Genomic DNA, 16900 nt, shown 5'->3' with positions numbered 1-16900 from the left:
CTCCCCCCTATATTCCAGCAAGGTCCCATGGCCTGTTCAACATTTACACAGCTGCACTTCTTTTGTCAACATGGAGCCTTTTACAGTATAAAACTCCAGCAGATCAGTATAACAAACTAAATAATAACTTGGCTTCACATACAGTACCTATGTCACTAGACGAGTAACAGAAGGAAGGTTTTCACTCCCTAAAGCTAATACACATTTTCTTAGACGCACAGTGGGATACAGAGCCATGAAGTCATGGAACCTACTACCAACAGAAATTATAAACGTGACAAGTAAACGTATGTTCAAAAAGCAGATAAGGAAACACCTGGGTACAGCAAACTTGTGACACTAGATGGAAATGTGTAGTCATCTCTAACATGGTTGTAATTTTGTTCTATTTTTATGTAACTAGAGATTTAAGTGTTTTATATTAGGCTATGCCAAATGTAAAATTGTATAATGCATGATATATTTTAATGTTTGATATTTGTAATTTAAAGTATGTTTTATATGTTAAATGTTACTTGTAATGTATGTTTTAAATGTGGACTCCAATTAGATATATAAGTGTTTTATATTATGCCAAATGTAAAATTGTATGATGTATGATATATTTTAATGTTTTATATTTGTAATTTAAGTATGTTTTACATGTTAAATGTTATTTGTAATGTATGTTTTAAATGTGGACCCCACTAAAAGTAGCTCATGCCTATGGGCATAGCTAATGGGGATCCTTCCAATAAATAAACTAAATAAACAAGATGCTTATGCAATTGAGCGTGTACGAATCCCAGTTCTTTGTCTCTGAAAACTATACATATTCATGTGTGTGAACTTGTATGTCTGTCATCTGTATCTTCAAGACCTTCACTTTTTTTTATATAAAATATGAATATAAACAATATGATATGATGACAAATGATATCGTCAATTAATTAAGAATGAGATTTCTGAAACACTTCCGACGTAACTTAGAGCATCATGGACATTTCAGGTGAATGAAACAGCTGCATTACAGAGACGCTCATGTTTCCTTACCTGCGCTCATGTAACATTCACCGATCTCCACGTTTATAAAGTTGTTATGATCGACCTGCTCAACTTCTTCACGACCAGGGAGAATTGTAGCAGATTTAAGGTGTAATGTCTGCCCTCCGACACAGCTATAAACGTAATAATCACTCGTGAGGTCTTCGCTTCAGCACTCTGTTCGTTTCCACCGTCTGAGTTGTCCCTCTCGTTGTGTCGTGGGAATAGACTACTAGTCTGTCCGAGGACAGATTTATGACCTAAGTGGGTCATAAACCTCCTGGAGCTCAGGGTCTCTCTGGGGCTCTTGGTAGCAACAGATGGTAGTATTGATGTGCTCTAGAGTGCATTATTTGTCTGACAACACACACGCTCGACGTTATTCGCATTAACGGTTAGTTTGTGGTCAAGAAAGTAAATGTATCCATACAAAGTAACGTTAATCAATTAAAAACAGTTATTGTAACCTTACCGTTTAATCCACAGTGTCCCGTTCCCTTGTGCTGTCTTCAACTAAACCCGTCTACCTGTGCCCGATCACGGAGGTGAACTGAACATCTCAGTCAGGCTTAGTGAAATCTAATCAGAGTCGTTTGATTGGTCTGAAATCTAATCAGAGTCGTTTGATTGGTCTGCCACGTCCTCAGCCTCCTCGGTTATTGGTGCAAGTCTGAAACTTGAATTTTTAATAACATCCCAAAAACATTTTAAGAATGTTTGTGTTATGCACACCTTGAAACTGGAAAAGCCAAATGTGGTGGAACCCCAGAGAAACAGAGACAGAGGCCAGGAGAATATATAATGATTTATTATGGATGATAAACAAAGAAATAGGCCCTACACTAACTAGTGGAAAAATAAACATAAGGTGTGATGCAGGCGATAGTTATGGGGTGTGTAATTATACTATGTGTGTGTGCGTGTATGAGGTCAGGGGTGTTGTATTATGTGCTGCGATACTACCCTAGTGAGCAAAGTCCGAGATCCTTTTCGGGCCAGGGAGAGTGATCCATGAGAGAGTAGTCCAGAGGGGAGTCCAGGGGTCGAGCCAGGGAGGGAAATCCAGATGAGAGTAGTCAGAGGGGGTCCATACAGAAAGTTATGTCCAAGCGTTGGATCTCCGTCTGTAGCAGGGTTAAGTAGGCGGCTGTCCAGGTGGTGATTGGGACAGCTGGGCTGAAACGTAATAGCCCACACCTGCTGCAAACAGAGCCAGAGATCCGGCCCACTCAATCCGGCCGGGAGGGGGCGCCAGAACGAGGCTCACGGGGGCGTGTCGGATTAGGAGGCACAACAGTACCCCCTTCCTCAGGGGAGGCACCGGACGACGGACCCAGGGCCCCGGGGTTGGCTCGGTAGAAATCCTCCAATAAGGACGGGTCGGCGAGATAGGACGCAGGCACCCAAGTCCGGTCCTCGGGCCCGTAGCCAACCCAGTCCACTAGGTATTGAAACCCGCGACCCCGGCGGCGGACCTCCAGTAGTTTGTTTACCGTCCATACCGGGTCCCCATCATCCAGGACACGGGGCGGCGGCGGAGCCGGGCTGGGGGAAGACAAAGGGCTGGCGGCCACAGGTTTAAGCTGGGAGACATGGAACACCGGGTGTATTTTGAGGGAGGGAGGAAGGGTCAAACGTACCGCCGTGGGGTTGACGATACGGTCCACGGGATAGGGACCAACGTACCGGGGGTTGAGTTTCCGGGTGGAGGTTTGGGAGGTCTGGAGGGGCAGGTCCCGGGCCAACAGCCAAACCCTCTGACCTGGCTGGTAGTCAGGGGCCGGCACCCTCCGCCGGTTCGCGCTCCGCCGGGCGCGCTCGGTGGCGCGGAGCAACGCCGCCCTGGCGGTCCTCCACACGTTGCGACACCGGCGGAGATGGGCCCTGGTGGTTGGGACCGCCACCTCCAGCTCCTGTTGGGGAAACAGAGGGGGTTGGTAACCCAGGGAACATTCGAATGGGGACATACCAGTGGCGGCGCTCTCCATAGTGTTGAGGGAGTACTCCACCCACGGCAGGTATTTCGCCCAGGAGGAGGGATTGTGGGCGGAGACACATCGGAGAGCGGCTTCCAGAGCCTGGTTGGCCCGCTCGGCCTGCCCATTGGACTGAGGGTGGTACCCGGAGGTGAGACTGGTGGTGGCCCCAATGCCTCTGCAGAAGGCCCGCCAGACCTTGGAGACGAACTGGGGGCCCCGGTCAGAAACCACATCCGAGGGGATCCCGTGGAGGCGTACGACGTGGAGAGTTAGGAGGTCCGCCGTCTCGGCCGCTGTGGGCAGTTTCGGGAGGGGAACGAAGTGGACCGCCTTGGAGAACCGATCCACGATGGTGAGAATGGTGTCGCACCCCTGGGAGACAGGGAGCCCAGTAACAAAGTCCACGGCGATGTGCGACCACGGTCGGCTGGGCACCGGGAGAGGCTGCAGGAGACCCGCAGGAGGCCGATGGGAGGCCTTACTACGGGCGCACACCGTACAGGCGGCCACAAACTCCCTGGTGTCCCCCCTGAGATTGGGCCACCAGAACCTCCTCCCGATGAATGCCGCCGTCCGCCGCTCGCCGGGGTGGCAAGCGAAGCAGCTGGAGTGGCCCCACTCCAACACCCTGGCTCGGACAGCTGTAGGCACAAACAAACGGTTAGGGGGTCCGGTCCTAGGGTCTGGTTCGGCCCGCTGAGCCTGTCTCACCAAAGCCTCGACGGGCCAGGTTACGAACCCCACCACCCGGGACGGGGACAGGATGGTATCTCCCCCCTCAGCGACACCCGAATCCGCCTTGGGGAACTGGCGGGAGAGAGCATCAGCTTTGACGTTCTTGGAGCCGCAAGGGTGTATCTTCTGGTCCTCCCCCGACCGTTGAGAGAGGACCCCCCCGATCCCCGTGTCCGAAGCATCTACCTCTACGATGAACTGTCTCTCGGGGTCGGGGTGGATCAGCACTGGCGCGGAGGAGAACAGGTGTTTTAGTGTGCCGAAAGCGGTCTCAGCAGCGGCGGTCCAGCAGAAGGGCCGTGAGGTGGAGGTAAGCGCAGTGAGCGGCGCTGCGACCTGGCTGAACCCTTTAATGAACCGCCTCACAAATCCCGCGAACCCCAGGAAGCGTCTAAGTTGGGTCCGGTCCGTGGGCTGAGGCCACTCCACGACGGCCTTGACCTTGGCAGGGTCCGCCCGCATCTGTCCGTCCTCCACCACATTACCCAGGTAGGTGACCGAGCTGGTGTGGAAAACGCACTTCTCCCCCTTCACGAATAAGCGGTTCTCCAGGAGCCTCTGCAGGACTAGCCGGACGTGCTGGTGGTGCTCCTCCACGGACCGAGAAAAAATAAGAATGTCGTCAAGGTACACAACAACAAAAATGTTTAACATGTCCCGAAGGACATCGTTGACCAGGGCCTGGAAAATAGCAGGGGCATTAGATAGACCAAAAGGCATGACGCGGTATTCAAAATGGCCGAGGTGGGTGTTAAACCCGGTCTTCCACTCGTCCCCCTCCCTGATGCGGACTAGATGGTAGGCGTTACGTAGGTCCAGCTTGGTGAATACCTTGGCATGGGTGAGGGGTTCGAAGGTGGAGCTAATGAGGGGAAGGGGATAACGGTTCTTTACAGAAATGTCATTCAGAGCCCGAAAATCAATGCAAGGTCTGAGCCCACCGTCCTTCTTGGATACGAAGAAGAATCCAGCCGCGAGGGGAGAGGAGGAGGGCTGGATGATACCAGAGTTGATGGACTCCGTAATGTAGTTACGCATCGCCTCCTTTTCAGGGAGTGAGAGGCTGTAAAGTCTACCTTTAGGAAGGGTGGCACCAGGCAGGAGGTCTATAGGACAGTCATACGGGCGATGGGGTGGAAGGGAGAGTGCCTCGTCCTTGCTGAACACCTGGGCTAGGTCGTGGTAGATGTGAGGAACCCCGGTGAGGTCAGGCGGAGTGATCTTAGACTTGGGGTCGCTAGAGGGAGACAGGGCGGAGCGAAGGCAGGAGGCGTAACACTTACCTCTCCAGCCTAGGATCTGGCCCGAAGCCCAGGAGATGTGAGGTTCATGTCTCTCGAGCCAGGGTCTACCCAGCACCAGGGGAGACGTGGGGATCTGAAGGACAAAGAACCGGATCTCCTCGGTATGATTCCCGGAGATCGTAAGAGATATAAGCCCAGTGGTGTGGGTGATAGTTCCTAGGGAACGGCCATCAATGGCCCTAGGCATGATGGGGCGGTCTAGAAGGACTAGGGGGATGCCCGCCTGGTGGACTAAGTTTTCATCGATTAGACAACCATCAGCCCCGGAGTCGATGAGGGCGCTGACAGACAGGGTGTCCTTCCCCCAGGTGAGAGTGGCAGGGAATAGGCGACTGGGGGTGACCTGGGGCTGAGAGAGAGAGGTGTTGCTCACCAGTATGCCCCCTACTGGTGAGCTGGGTCTTTTGGCCGGACAGGACACGCCCGGATGATGTGCCCCTCCTTGCCGCAGTACAGGCACTGCTTGTTAAGAAGCCTCCGTTCTCGCTCCTCTCGCGAGAGCCGAGAGCGGCCGATCTCCATGGGCTCCCCAGCCCCGGAAGTAGCCACGAGAGGAGGCAGCATGGGCAGAGAAGGGGGCGGGGTCGTTCCGGCGCGATAGGTAGTGGGGCGCGTGACAGCTCGCTGGACGCGGTCGGTGCGTCGTACCTGGAGGCGTGCATCCATCCTAAGGGCCAGGGTAATCAGCTCATTAAGGGTGCCGGGATCGTCACGCACCAACAGGTCCTTGATGGAATCATGTAACCCCTTGTGGAAAAGGCTGAGGAGGGCTCCGTCATTCCAGCCTGTCTCCGTGGCTAGAGTACGGAACTCGACCATGTACTCGGCTACAGAGCGGGAACCCTGGGAGATGGCTAACAAGCGGCCGGTTACATCCTGCCCGTCCTGGGGGTGGTCGAACACGAACCGGAACTCCGCTTTAAACAGGGGGTAATCCGTGGAGTATCTTGAACTGCTCCCGACAGCGGCTATGGCCCATTTGAGCGCTTTGTCAGCGAGTAGAGACATGATAAACGCTACCTTGGCCCCGTCGGAGGAGTACTTGGAAGGCTGGTGCGTAAATACTAATTCGCACTGGGTCAGAAAACCCCGACAACAATCGAAGTCACCATGGAATGGAGCGGGGCTGACTAACCTGGGTTCCCAGTGAGCGACAGGAGGATAGAGCGAAACGGGGTTCACAGGATCGACCGGGGGATTAGTCATCTGCCCAGATATGGAACTCGTGTCAGGGGGTGGTCTGCTGCCAGCGGCGATGAGGTCCAGAGAACGCTGGATGGAGGCGAGAGACCCGGACAGGGCATCCATCTTCGTCTCGAGACTATTTACAGCCCCGACGGTGGCACGGGTGGTATTCTCCAGTACGGCTATCTGGCCTTGGACCGTGGGGAAGGCCTTCAGGAGCTCGGCCTGCAGACTGGTAAGTTGCGTAGCATGGCTATTTACCTCTCTGCGTAAATCTACGACTAATGGGAGAACCCCAATACCCGGGGAACCACCCTTGTTCTCTGGAGTTCCACCTTGGCTCATAATGGCTTGGACATACTGTTATGCACACCTTGAAACTGGAAAAGCCAAATGTGGTGGAACCCCAGAGAAACAGAGACAGAGGCCAGGAGAATATATAATGATTTATTATGGATGATAAACAAAGAAATAGGCCCTACACTAACTAGTGGAAAAATAAACATAAGGTGTGATGCAGGCGATAGTTATGGGGTGTGTAATTATACTATGTGTGTGTGCGTGTATGAGGTCAGGGGTGTTGTATTATGTGCTGCGATACTACCCTAGTGAGCAAAGTCCGAGATCCTTTTCGGGCCAGGGAGAGTGATCCATGAGAGAGTAGTCCAGAGGGGAGTCCAGGGGTCGAGCCAGGGAGGGAAATCCAGATGAGAGTAGTCAGAGGGGGTCCATACAGAAAGTTATGTCCAAGCGTTGGATCTCCGTCTGTAGCAGGGTTAAGTAGGCGGCTGTCCAGGTGGTGATTGGGACAGCTGGGCTGAAACGTAATAGCCCACACCTGCTGCAAACAGAGCCAGAGATCCGGCCCACTCAATCCGGCCGGGAGGGGGCGCCAGAACGAGGCTCACGGGGGCGTGTCGGATTAGGAGGCACAACAGTTTGGGCATAATGTTTTAACAGGGTTTTCAGTAAACATTTTAAGAAGGTTATAAGCAAACGTTTTTAGAATGGTTTTTAGAGCATGTTATCCTAAAACATTCTGGGAACAAACAAAAAACTTAAGCTGAAAATGTTTTGAGAACATAAGGTGTAATGTTCTAGCAATATTGTCAACTCACATTTTAAGAAGGTTATTACCAAACATTTGTAGAATGTTTTTGAGAACATTATCCTAAAACATTCTGGGAACTTAAAGAAAACTTCCCGCTGAAAACATTTTCAAGAACATTAGGGCATAATGTTCTAGCAATGTTGTCACTTAACATTTTAAGAAGGTTATCACACAACATTTTAAAAATGTTTTTAGAGAACATTATCCTAGAACATTCTGGGAACTTAAAGAAAACTTCCAGCTGAAAACAGTTTCAAGAACATTAGGGCATAATGTTCTAGCAATGTTGTCACTTAACATTTTAAGAAGGTTATCACACAACATTTAAAAAATGTTTTTAGAGAACATTATCCTAGAACATTCTGGGAACTTAAAGAAAACTTCCCGCTGAAAACATTACGAGAACATTCTAGGTAACATTCTTTGAACATTTTTAGAACAAAAAATTCCTAGCTGGGAATGTTCTTCCTTTGTTATCGTGTAACATTGTGGGAACATTTTATAAAAGAACATTCTTGTTACAAGGGGGGTCAGCGAAGAGGACTCCCCATCGCCCCTACTGGTCGAAGAGCGACAGTGCTCCAGCCCTGGACTAATTATCGAATGATTGTTGTCACCTGTGAGTGTTTGTCAGTGTATATAGGTGTGTCCCATTTCCTTGTTCCCTTGTCAGTCGATCACTTGTGTTACCCCGTATGGAATGGTTCAGAACCCTGTGTATGTATTACCACTTCACGTATCCGTTACCCGGAACGTAATTTGAACTTTGACTTTGTTTGCTGGTTTGCAACCTTGTACCGCCTTTGGAGCCCTTTGCTCAATCTTTAGTTTTCGTGCACTTTATTATTGACCGCAGTGCCTGAGTTATTATTACCTACGTGCTGAGCCCTACTGCTCCCCTTTTGTTATTCCGGCTAAGAGTTTATGTTTGTACCTATGAATCATACGTCTCAGTAAAGAGAATCTTTATTTTATTACATCTCCGTCTCATTCTTTACTTACACCGCACCTAGATCCGACATTATTGGGTACACCCAGAACCTATTGAGAAACATAACAGAACCTATTGAGAAACATAACACATTCTATAATCTGTTACCTAAACAATGTCCCCAAAACATCCTTGGAATGTTGCAGGTAAAACGTTCTTCCTTTGTTTACATATCACATTACAGGAACATTCTAGAAAAAACGTTTTGTGATCTGAGGCATCAATAACATCCTGAAAACATTATCGAATGTTGCTTTGAAAATGTCCTTCCTTTGTTATCATGTAACATTGTGGGAACATTTTATAAAAGAACATTCTATAATCTGTTACCTAAACAATGTCCCCAAAACATCCTTGGAATGTTGCAGGTAAAACGTTCTTCCTTTGTTTACATATCACATTACAGGAACATTCTAGAAAAAACGTTTTGTGATCTGAGGCATCAATAACATCCTGAAAACATTATCCGAATGTTGCTTTGAAAATGTCCATTCTTTGTTATCATGTAACATTGTGGAAACATTTTATAAAAGAACATTCTATAATCTGTTACCTAAACAATGTCCCCAAAACATCCTCAGAATGTTTCACCTAAAACGTTCTTACTTTGTTAACATTTAACGTTATAGGAACATTATTTGAAATGGTAAACATCCTTAAAATGCTCTTTGAACATTAGATGAAAACATTTTCTTTAAAACATTAGCAGAACTTGTCGGGAATGTTAGCCAATGTTGTGGGAACATTCCCTGCTAGCTGGGTCAATGCTGTTGTACCATTTTCTGAATCACACCATTATTTTTCTATGAATGTTGTACTTCTTTTGTGAACTATTTAGGGTAGAATATGTATATATTAACAAGAAAATGCTTTGTTTGATGCTATTACACTAGTGTGATGTGTTGTTTTTTCATAAAGTTTCCTCATTATCATCATCTCAATCTCTCCGTCTCTCACACACACGACTCTGTACACGTTGTGCAAAGAGAATGTACAGTATGCAAACAGAAGTTAAGATCAGTGCATTGTTGCAGGTTTGCCCTGCGTCAGAACCCCCTTACTAAGCAGGATCGGGGACTGACAGAGCGGGGTACAACTGGAAGAGAAACAATGTTGTTTCAGAGAGCAGTTCCAGCTAGTCATGGGATTGGCCGTATTTAGGGTCAATTTATTACTTTCAATATCGTCAATTCATGACGTAAACTGAAGTGTCTACTTAATAATAGTTTAATTTCCATTTTTTAAATGTATTTATTGGAAATAAATGGCAGCTTTTCAATCCTTCAATTCAGTTTCTCTCTCACATATGACTGAATGAAGGGATTGAAAGAAACAGATTGATATTGGCCAGTTCTGGCAGAGAATACAGAATGTTAGAAAGGTTCCAATGTTCTAGGTTATATTTGGTTATCATTTCCACCTTAAGAGCTAAGGTGCGTAATATCACCTGCCACCTTAAGTGCGCAGTGCATTCTGGGAATCTGGGCCGCATTGATTCAGATCGGAGAAGAAGTTGGAAGTACCACACAAGTTTCTCGTGTTACCACTCCAATCAGTTAGAAACATTGTGCAGCATTACAGTGTAAATGTGCGTCACTGAACTACTGTAAGTACAATGTTTCACCCAGTATTTAGGTTGTACATATTTGTTGTGTTGATTTGGATACTGCCGTTTTCTGCACTCTATACTAGCACTAGCAATTAGTTTGGACATGTGCTTTCTATGGCCGCCGTTATTGCGTGCTCTTCAATGAAGTTCGTTTGGCGCAGTTCACGCTGCAGAGTTTGTTATTTGAGTACTGTCTTAAGTTGGTGTTATAATTCAGATTGTATGGCAAAGTGTACTGTTAAGTAGCTTAATGTGTATGGTTAAGTTACATGTACTTTTGTATTGTAGAATGCATTTGATATTGTAGATCAGTACTGTATTATTAGTAACAACATGTGTACTGTAATACCTCTTTCTGTTTGTTGCAGAACCACACATACACCCCTTGTAGTGTTTGCAAGCATCCTACCCATGCCTGAACTGTACCCTGTTTGACCCACTAAAGAAGTCTAAACCAAAAGTCAATCTCCTGTCATGTGTGTCCTGATCGACGCCCCGGGGGCGAATGGAGCATACTCCCATTGAACTATTCACCGTATACAGTCCTTTACCATAACCTCACTAACATTGGTCCTTCGAGCCGGATGCTCTATTTACCCCTGGACAACATGGGGCTTGAAGACTGCGTAACACGTCCTAAGCGTCAGACACGCCGACCAGCCCGTTTGGACGACTACCACGTCAACTATGACCAGAACAGGCAACGAGACAGGCATGGGTACGAAGAAGAGTGGACATCTCACGAGGAGGGAGCGGCCAGGATGACCACCCTCTACTCCACCCCCTCTCCCTACACTGATCACTACAGGCGGAATGCTGTCCTCCAGGAGGCGGACCTGTACCATCCAGAGCGTCTGAAGTACAGTCCGGAACCCCAGCTAGCCCACCTACAGTATCCAGAGAGAGAGCCCAGGGAGGAGATTCGAGAACAACCTTCACTCCGTCATGTACCCCACGAACACACCCTGAGAGACGAACTCGGGGAAATACAGAGAGAAACCGCCACGCTACAGCAGTCACAGCAGGCCATTTATGCTGATGTGGCTACACTCCGTGAAGCTCAGGCCGAGATTAGGAGGCTAACCAACACAGTAACCCGCCTTCAGCAAGCTAGGCCACACTCCGTCAGCTACTCTCACACCCATCCTGTCCACATTGAGGATGAAGAAGACTGGCCCGAACCCCCGCCGCCTTGGCCAGATACAGCGGACTATGAAGAGCCGTCATCTCAACCGAAGATAGACCGGTTGGACGCGATGATTGTGGAGCTACAGCTAATGAAGAGCCAAGCCATGTCAGCTAGCCGCCGGCAAGCGGCACCAGTGAAGACCGGCAGTCAACCGGTACACCTACAACCCCAGCAGCTAAGAAGGGAGCTCTATCAGGCCTACACGGCGGGCTATCCACCTCAGCAGCCTCCACAACCATTCCAGCCTCCAGTACAGCCTCCACCCCCGAGGTCTACGTACCACGCTGCTACGTCGCCGCAGCTCCCGTACCAGTACCAGCCTGCGTACCAGACTGCACCCATCCGAGCTACACCCTACGCCGCTGCGTATGTACCTCAGCAGCCTCCAAACTACCACCAGCCTGCATATACACAGCATATACCTCCTAGAGCCCCGTCCTATGCAGCAACTTATACACCTCGACCGCCTGGCCACCCTCCAGTCTCTACACAACCAGCCTCATGGATGCAGAGACAGGGCCATCAGACCCCTGTTCTACCGCGCTACGACCCAGCAGCCACAGTTGAAAGGATCTACAGGGGCCCACGCCCAACCATACCCAACTTCAGCAGCCGTGACCCCTGTGAGTTTGCACGTTTAAAGATAGCTCTGGGAAATCTCCTGCCCATAGATGGGACCGAACTTTTCAAGTACCAGATCCTCGTAGACCATCTGAAGTTTGAGGAGGCAAAGTTGCTAGCAGATTCATTCCTCAACTCCCCCACGCCCTACACGGACACCATGTCAGCCCTCAATGAGAAATTTGGCCAGCCCCACCAAATAGCTCTCAAGAAAATAGCCAGTGTCCTGGACTCACCTGATGTTCACCGTGGGGACACCGCTGCCTTTGAGCGGTTTGCCCTCCATGTCCAGTCACTGGTCGGCCTTCTAAAGACATTGGGCCCTGACGGGGATGTGGAACTCCGCTGTGGGTCTCATGTGGCAAGACTGCTATGCAAACTACCCCCAGAGCAACGGGTGGACTTCCGCCGATGCACTTTCCGGGAGCCAAGAACTGTTCCCACCCTGCCCGATCTGGCACAGTGGCTCCAGTATGAATCGTGGTGCCAGGACTTCGACGGACAGATATCATCCAAAGTGGTGAAAGAGCAGCACGCATCCAGGTCAGAGGGTCGCCATGGACAGCGGCCCACTACTGTCCTCCACGGATCAAAGGGCCCTGAGTCCCCGGGAGACTCCAAGGGGAAGAAGGGGAGAATCAAGCCCTACTGTCCTTTCTGTGAAAATGAGGAACACTTCCTCAGCCAGTGTGAAGAAGTCACAAAGCTGACCAAAGAAAAGCTCACAGACTGGATAAAGGCCAACAAGAGGTGCTGGTGCTGTGCAAGGCCTCACCAAGCAGCCCAATGTGACCTCAAGAAGCCCTGCAGCCTGTGCCAAGGGAAACATCTCCGCGTCCTACATGAAGTCAACGAGCGATCACCGAGACCATCGGTGAAGGAGGAGAGTGGCCAGGTGAGCTCTGTCACTGAGACCCTGTACGTCGGTCGACCACCAGAGGGCAACAGAGTTCTACTGAAGGTCGTCAAAGTGCTCCTCCATCATGGCAATCGCACTATAACCACCTATGCCATCCTGGACGACCGGTCTGAAAGGACTATGCTCCTGTCAGCGGCTGCCAGAGAGCTCGGCCTACAAGGCACACGTGAGGACCTGACCTTGCGGACCATCAGACAGGACGTCCAGACTCTCCGCGGCTCTACAGTAGCCTTCCACATCTCTCCTGCCTCTGATCCAAAGACCAGCTTCCTAGTCTCCCGGGCCTTCACTTCCGCTCGCCTGGGTCTGGGAGACCAGTCCTACCCGATGGACCGACTCCAGAAGAGGTACCCCCACCTGGCTGGCCTGCCAATCAAGCCCTTTCGGCGTGTTAGACCACTGGTGCTTATTGGCTCCGACCACCCAGAACTGATCACCGCCATCGGACCAGTCAGACTGGGTCCTCGAGGTGGGCCCGCCGCTGTCCGTACCAGACTGGGTTGGACCCTTCAGGGCACAGCACGGTTCATCCAGCAGCCTTTACGTCCACAGCAGTGTCTGTTGACATCAGTTCCGACACAAGATTCAGAACTGTTCAAGCATGTTAGAAGACTCTGGCAGCTAGACACTCTTCCATACAGGAGTGAGAAGGTAGTGACCAGGTCGAAGCAAGACCATGCAGCAGTAGCCCTGCTAGAAGAGAAGACCACCCGCGTAGAGGTTGCAGGAGTCATGCGCTATGCCACGCCTCTTCTGCGCAAGGGAGGCATACCACTCCTCCAACCCCCCGAAGAGTGGCCTGTCAAGCCCAGTATCGAACACGATGGAGACGCCTCCGAGCTGCGAAAGTCTTCTATCTTATGTGGCGTCACTTCAACCACAGTCAGCGCAGCCGACGCAGACATGAAGCAGTATGACACATGGAAGGAGCTGCTAGAAGCTACAGCGCAGGAGCTGCACGGGGCGGCAGATCAGAACAGCCTCTGTACTGCTGAAGATTACCGAAAGGCAGAGATCCTCATACTCAAACGATCCCAGCGGGAGAGCTTCCCAGACGAACTGCGGCTCCTGAAAGCAGGTAAATCTGTTGCATCCAACAGCAGATTGCTCACCTTGTCACCAGAGATGGATGAAGAGGAGGAGCTCATTCGTGTTGGCGGCAGACTCCGTCATGCTGAAGACCTCGAGCCGTCAGCTGTGCATCCTATCGTGCTGGATCCTAGCCACGCCTCTACCAGACTCCTCATTCAAGACTTCGACAGTCGTCTGCACCATCCTGGGCCCGAGAGGGTGTTGGCGGAGATACGACGCTCATACTGGATCCTGCGGGGCCGTGAAGCGATACGTCGTTACCAGCACACCTGCACGGAATGCCGACGCTGGAAGGCCAGACCTTCCGTTCCCAAGATGGCAGACCTGCCGCCCGCCCGCCTGAGAAAAGGAGCTGCGAGAGGCGTTCGCTGCCCTGTCACCAGATCTACAACAGCAGCTTGCCAAGCAGAAGATCAGTTTCCACTTCAACCCCCCGGCAGCACCCCACTTCAGAGGAGTGTGGGAGAGGGAAATCCGTTCTGTAAAGGCGGCCTTGTACACTACGGTGGGAGTCCAGTCAGTCACCGAGGAAGTGCTAAGGACCGTGCTGCTTGAGGTGGAGGGGATACTCAACTCCAAGCCACTGGGTTACGTCTCGTCCAGCCTCACCGACCTTGACCCTGTGACGCCAAATGTTCTGTTGATGGGGCGGCCCGACGGGTCCTTACCTCAGATCGTGAATACACCAGACCAGTGGCCAGGCTGATCGCCCTGCCATCGGTCCCGACCAACGAGGAAGACCACAGCACTGTCGTCACCGCCACCCCCTCGTAAGACATTAGAGACTTTGTCACCTTTCTTGGGAGCGAATGTACTCCGTACTTTCGGGGGCGGCTGTTAGAAAGGTTCCAATGTTCTAGGTTATATTTGGTTATCATTTCCACCTTAAGAGCTAAGGTGCGTGATATCACCTGCCACCTTAAGTGCGCAGTGCATTCTGGGAATCTGGGCCGCATTGATTCAGATCGGAGAAGAAGTTGGAAGTACCACACAAGTTTCTCGTGTTACCACTCCAATCAGTTAGAAACATTGTGCAGCATTACAGTGTAAATGTGCGTCACTGAACTACTGTAAGTACAATGTTTCACCCAGTATTTAGGTTGTACATATTTGTTGTGTTGATTTGGATACTGCCGTTTTCTGCACTCTATACTAGCACTTGCAATTAGTTTGGACATGTGCTTTCTATGGCCGCCGTTATTGCGTGCTCTTCAATGAAGTTCGTTTGGCGCAGTTCACGCTGCAGAGTTTGTTATTTGAGTACTGTCTTAAGTTGGTGTTATAATTCAGATTGTATGTGTGTACTGTTAAGTAGCTTTCGTATATTTTGGTATCTGTTACTGCTAAAAATGAAGAAGAGTTCTTGAGCAAATTTAAGACCTGTTTATTCAAAAAAGCAGGTTACACAGCATGGCCCCTCAATGGAGCTGGTGGTCCGAATCGGTCACAGGATATTAAGTCAAAGACATGGATATGAAGAAAAAAAAGAGAAAGAGCCCATCTGTGTACAGGATTTTATACCCCCCCTTGTCACTGTCGCTGAGCCAATCAAAACAGAGTCCACGTCATTTTAATTTGGTCAGATACAAAGTTTTGCCAGTGAGATCATAGTAGGTGAGGTCATTTTCTGTCCTGTAAATAGGATGTTATTATCTTATTATCTTCCTTTGCTGTGTATTATCTGCCATACCTGAAGGCAGATAATGTACTCTGCATTGGTTTAATGCAATTCACCCTATGGTCTAATACAATTCTAATGCAATTTATGTTATGGGCGTCTTGCTGGCTCGGGCCCTAATGCAATTATATCTTCCCATGATGATATTACAGCCTCTGCACATGCATGTCAAAAGGCCATTGTGTGTATTAGAGGGCCATTGCTATGGTTACAGAGCATGAAAATACACGACACAGCCCCCCTCGGAACACCCAGAGTGTGTTCCGAAACTAAACGACAGACAGAAAAACTACATCAACCCATCAACTACATCAACAACATCAACACATCAACACATCAACACATCAACACATCTCGGTAGAACCTCCACACAGACCAACCCAGGACCAGTACTATGAACCAAAGATAACACATACAAAAAATAGAAAACAACCAATAATAAAAAGAATCTTGTAAATAACAATCACAATTAAACCACACTCAGTTCATCATGCATAATACAAAAACTGAGATACAGAAATTTCCAACGACCGATGTTTCCCTCGTCCTCGAAGCGGCAGGGTCAGAGGTTGCTAGCACATGGCCCCAGTTGGAGAACAGCCTTTACCGCTGTCTCAGATTGATAACACTTTCATAGTCAGGAGCTTCCATTGTCGCGTAACCATTACATCACTTCACAACCGACATCAATCACATGATATAGAAAGAAACAAACAGGAACCGAAGCAAACAATCACAAAACATCACTTAATAAACAAATCATCAAAAGAGGAAACAAAATCAGAAAGCAAAACAGAATCCAGCTTTTGCTCATCAGCTATGTCGGCCATCATTAAAGCATTAACCGGAACATCAGAAATACACTTTCCAAAACATTTGATTAAAATACCAAGTAACATAATACAGATGATAATGACAACAAGAATAATAGCGACGGACCTGATCATATTACCAATACCTGAAAAAGCAGAATCAAAGAAATCCAATGTATTCCAACCGTGTTCTTTACGTAAATCCTCTATACCCTTCTTGTTAGATTCATGGAAATCATACAGAGCGTCACCAGAATCCGAAATATAACTGCAGCATTCACCGCCTATCAAAGCACAAGTACCACCCTGACTGGCCAAAATAATGTCCAAAGCCATTCTATTTTGGAGAGCTACATTCTTAGTTTCAGTCAATTCAGTAGCCAGGGCAGATACTACAGCATCCGAAGCATTAATGTGTTTTTCAAGAACGGATGATAGGGCACTTAATTCAGTCTGAGAGTTGTAGACACCATAACTTGGGAATATTAGGCCAAAAAACTTCTGAGCGGTAGATAACGCCCTACGACTACGATGGGTTGCTTGTTTGTGAAGTACAGACATCTCCTCCCGAGTAACTTTCCTAATCAAAGGTATCAGATGAGCTAAATAACAAAGACCCTCACTCAAAGCAGGAAGCTTAGAGAATGCATTA

This window comes from Nansenia antarctica, assembly GCF_963989245.1.
Source record: "Nansenia antarctica genome assembly, chromosome: 8".
Taxonomy (NCBI): domain Eukaryota; kingdom Metazoa; phylum Chordata; class Actinopteri; order Argentiniformes; family Microstomatidae; genus Nansenia; species Nansenia antarctica.
The sequence above is the reverse complement of the archived record's forward strand: the minus strand, read 5'-3'. Positions refer to the sequence as shown.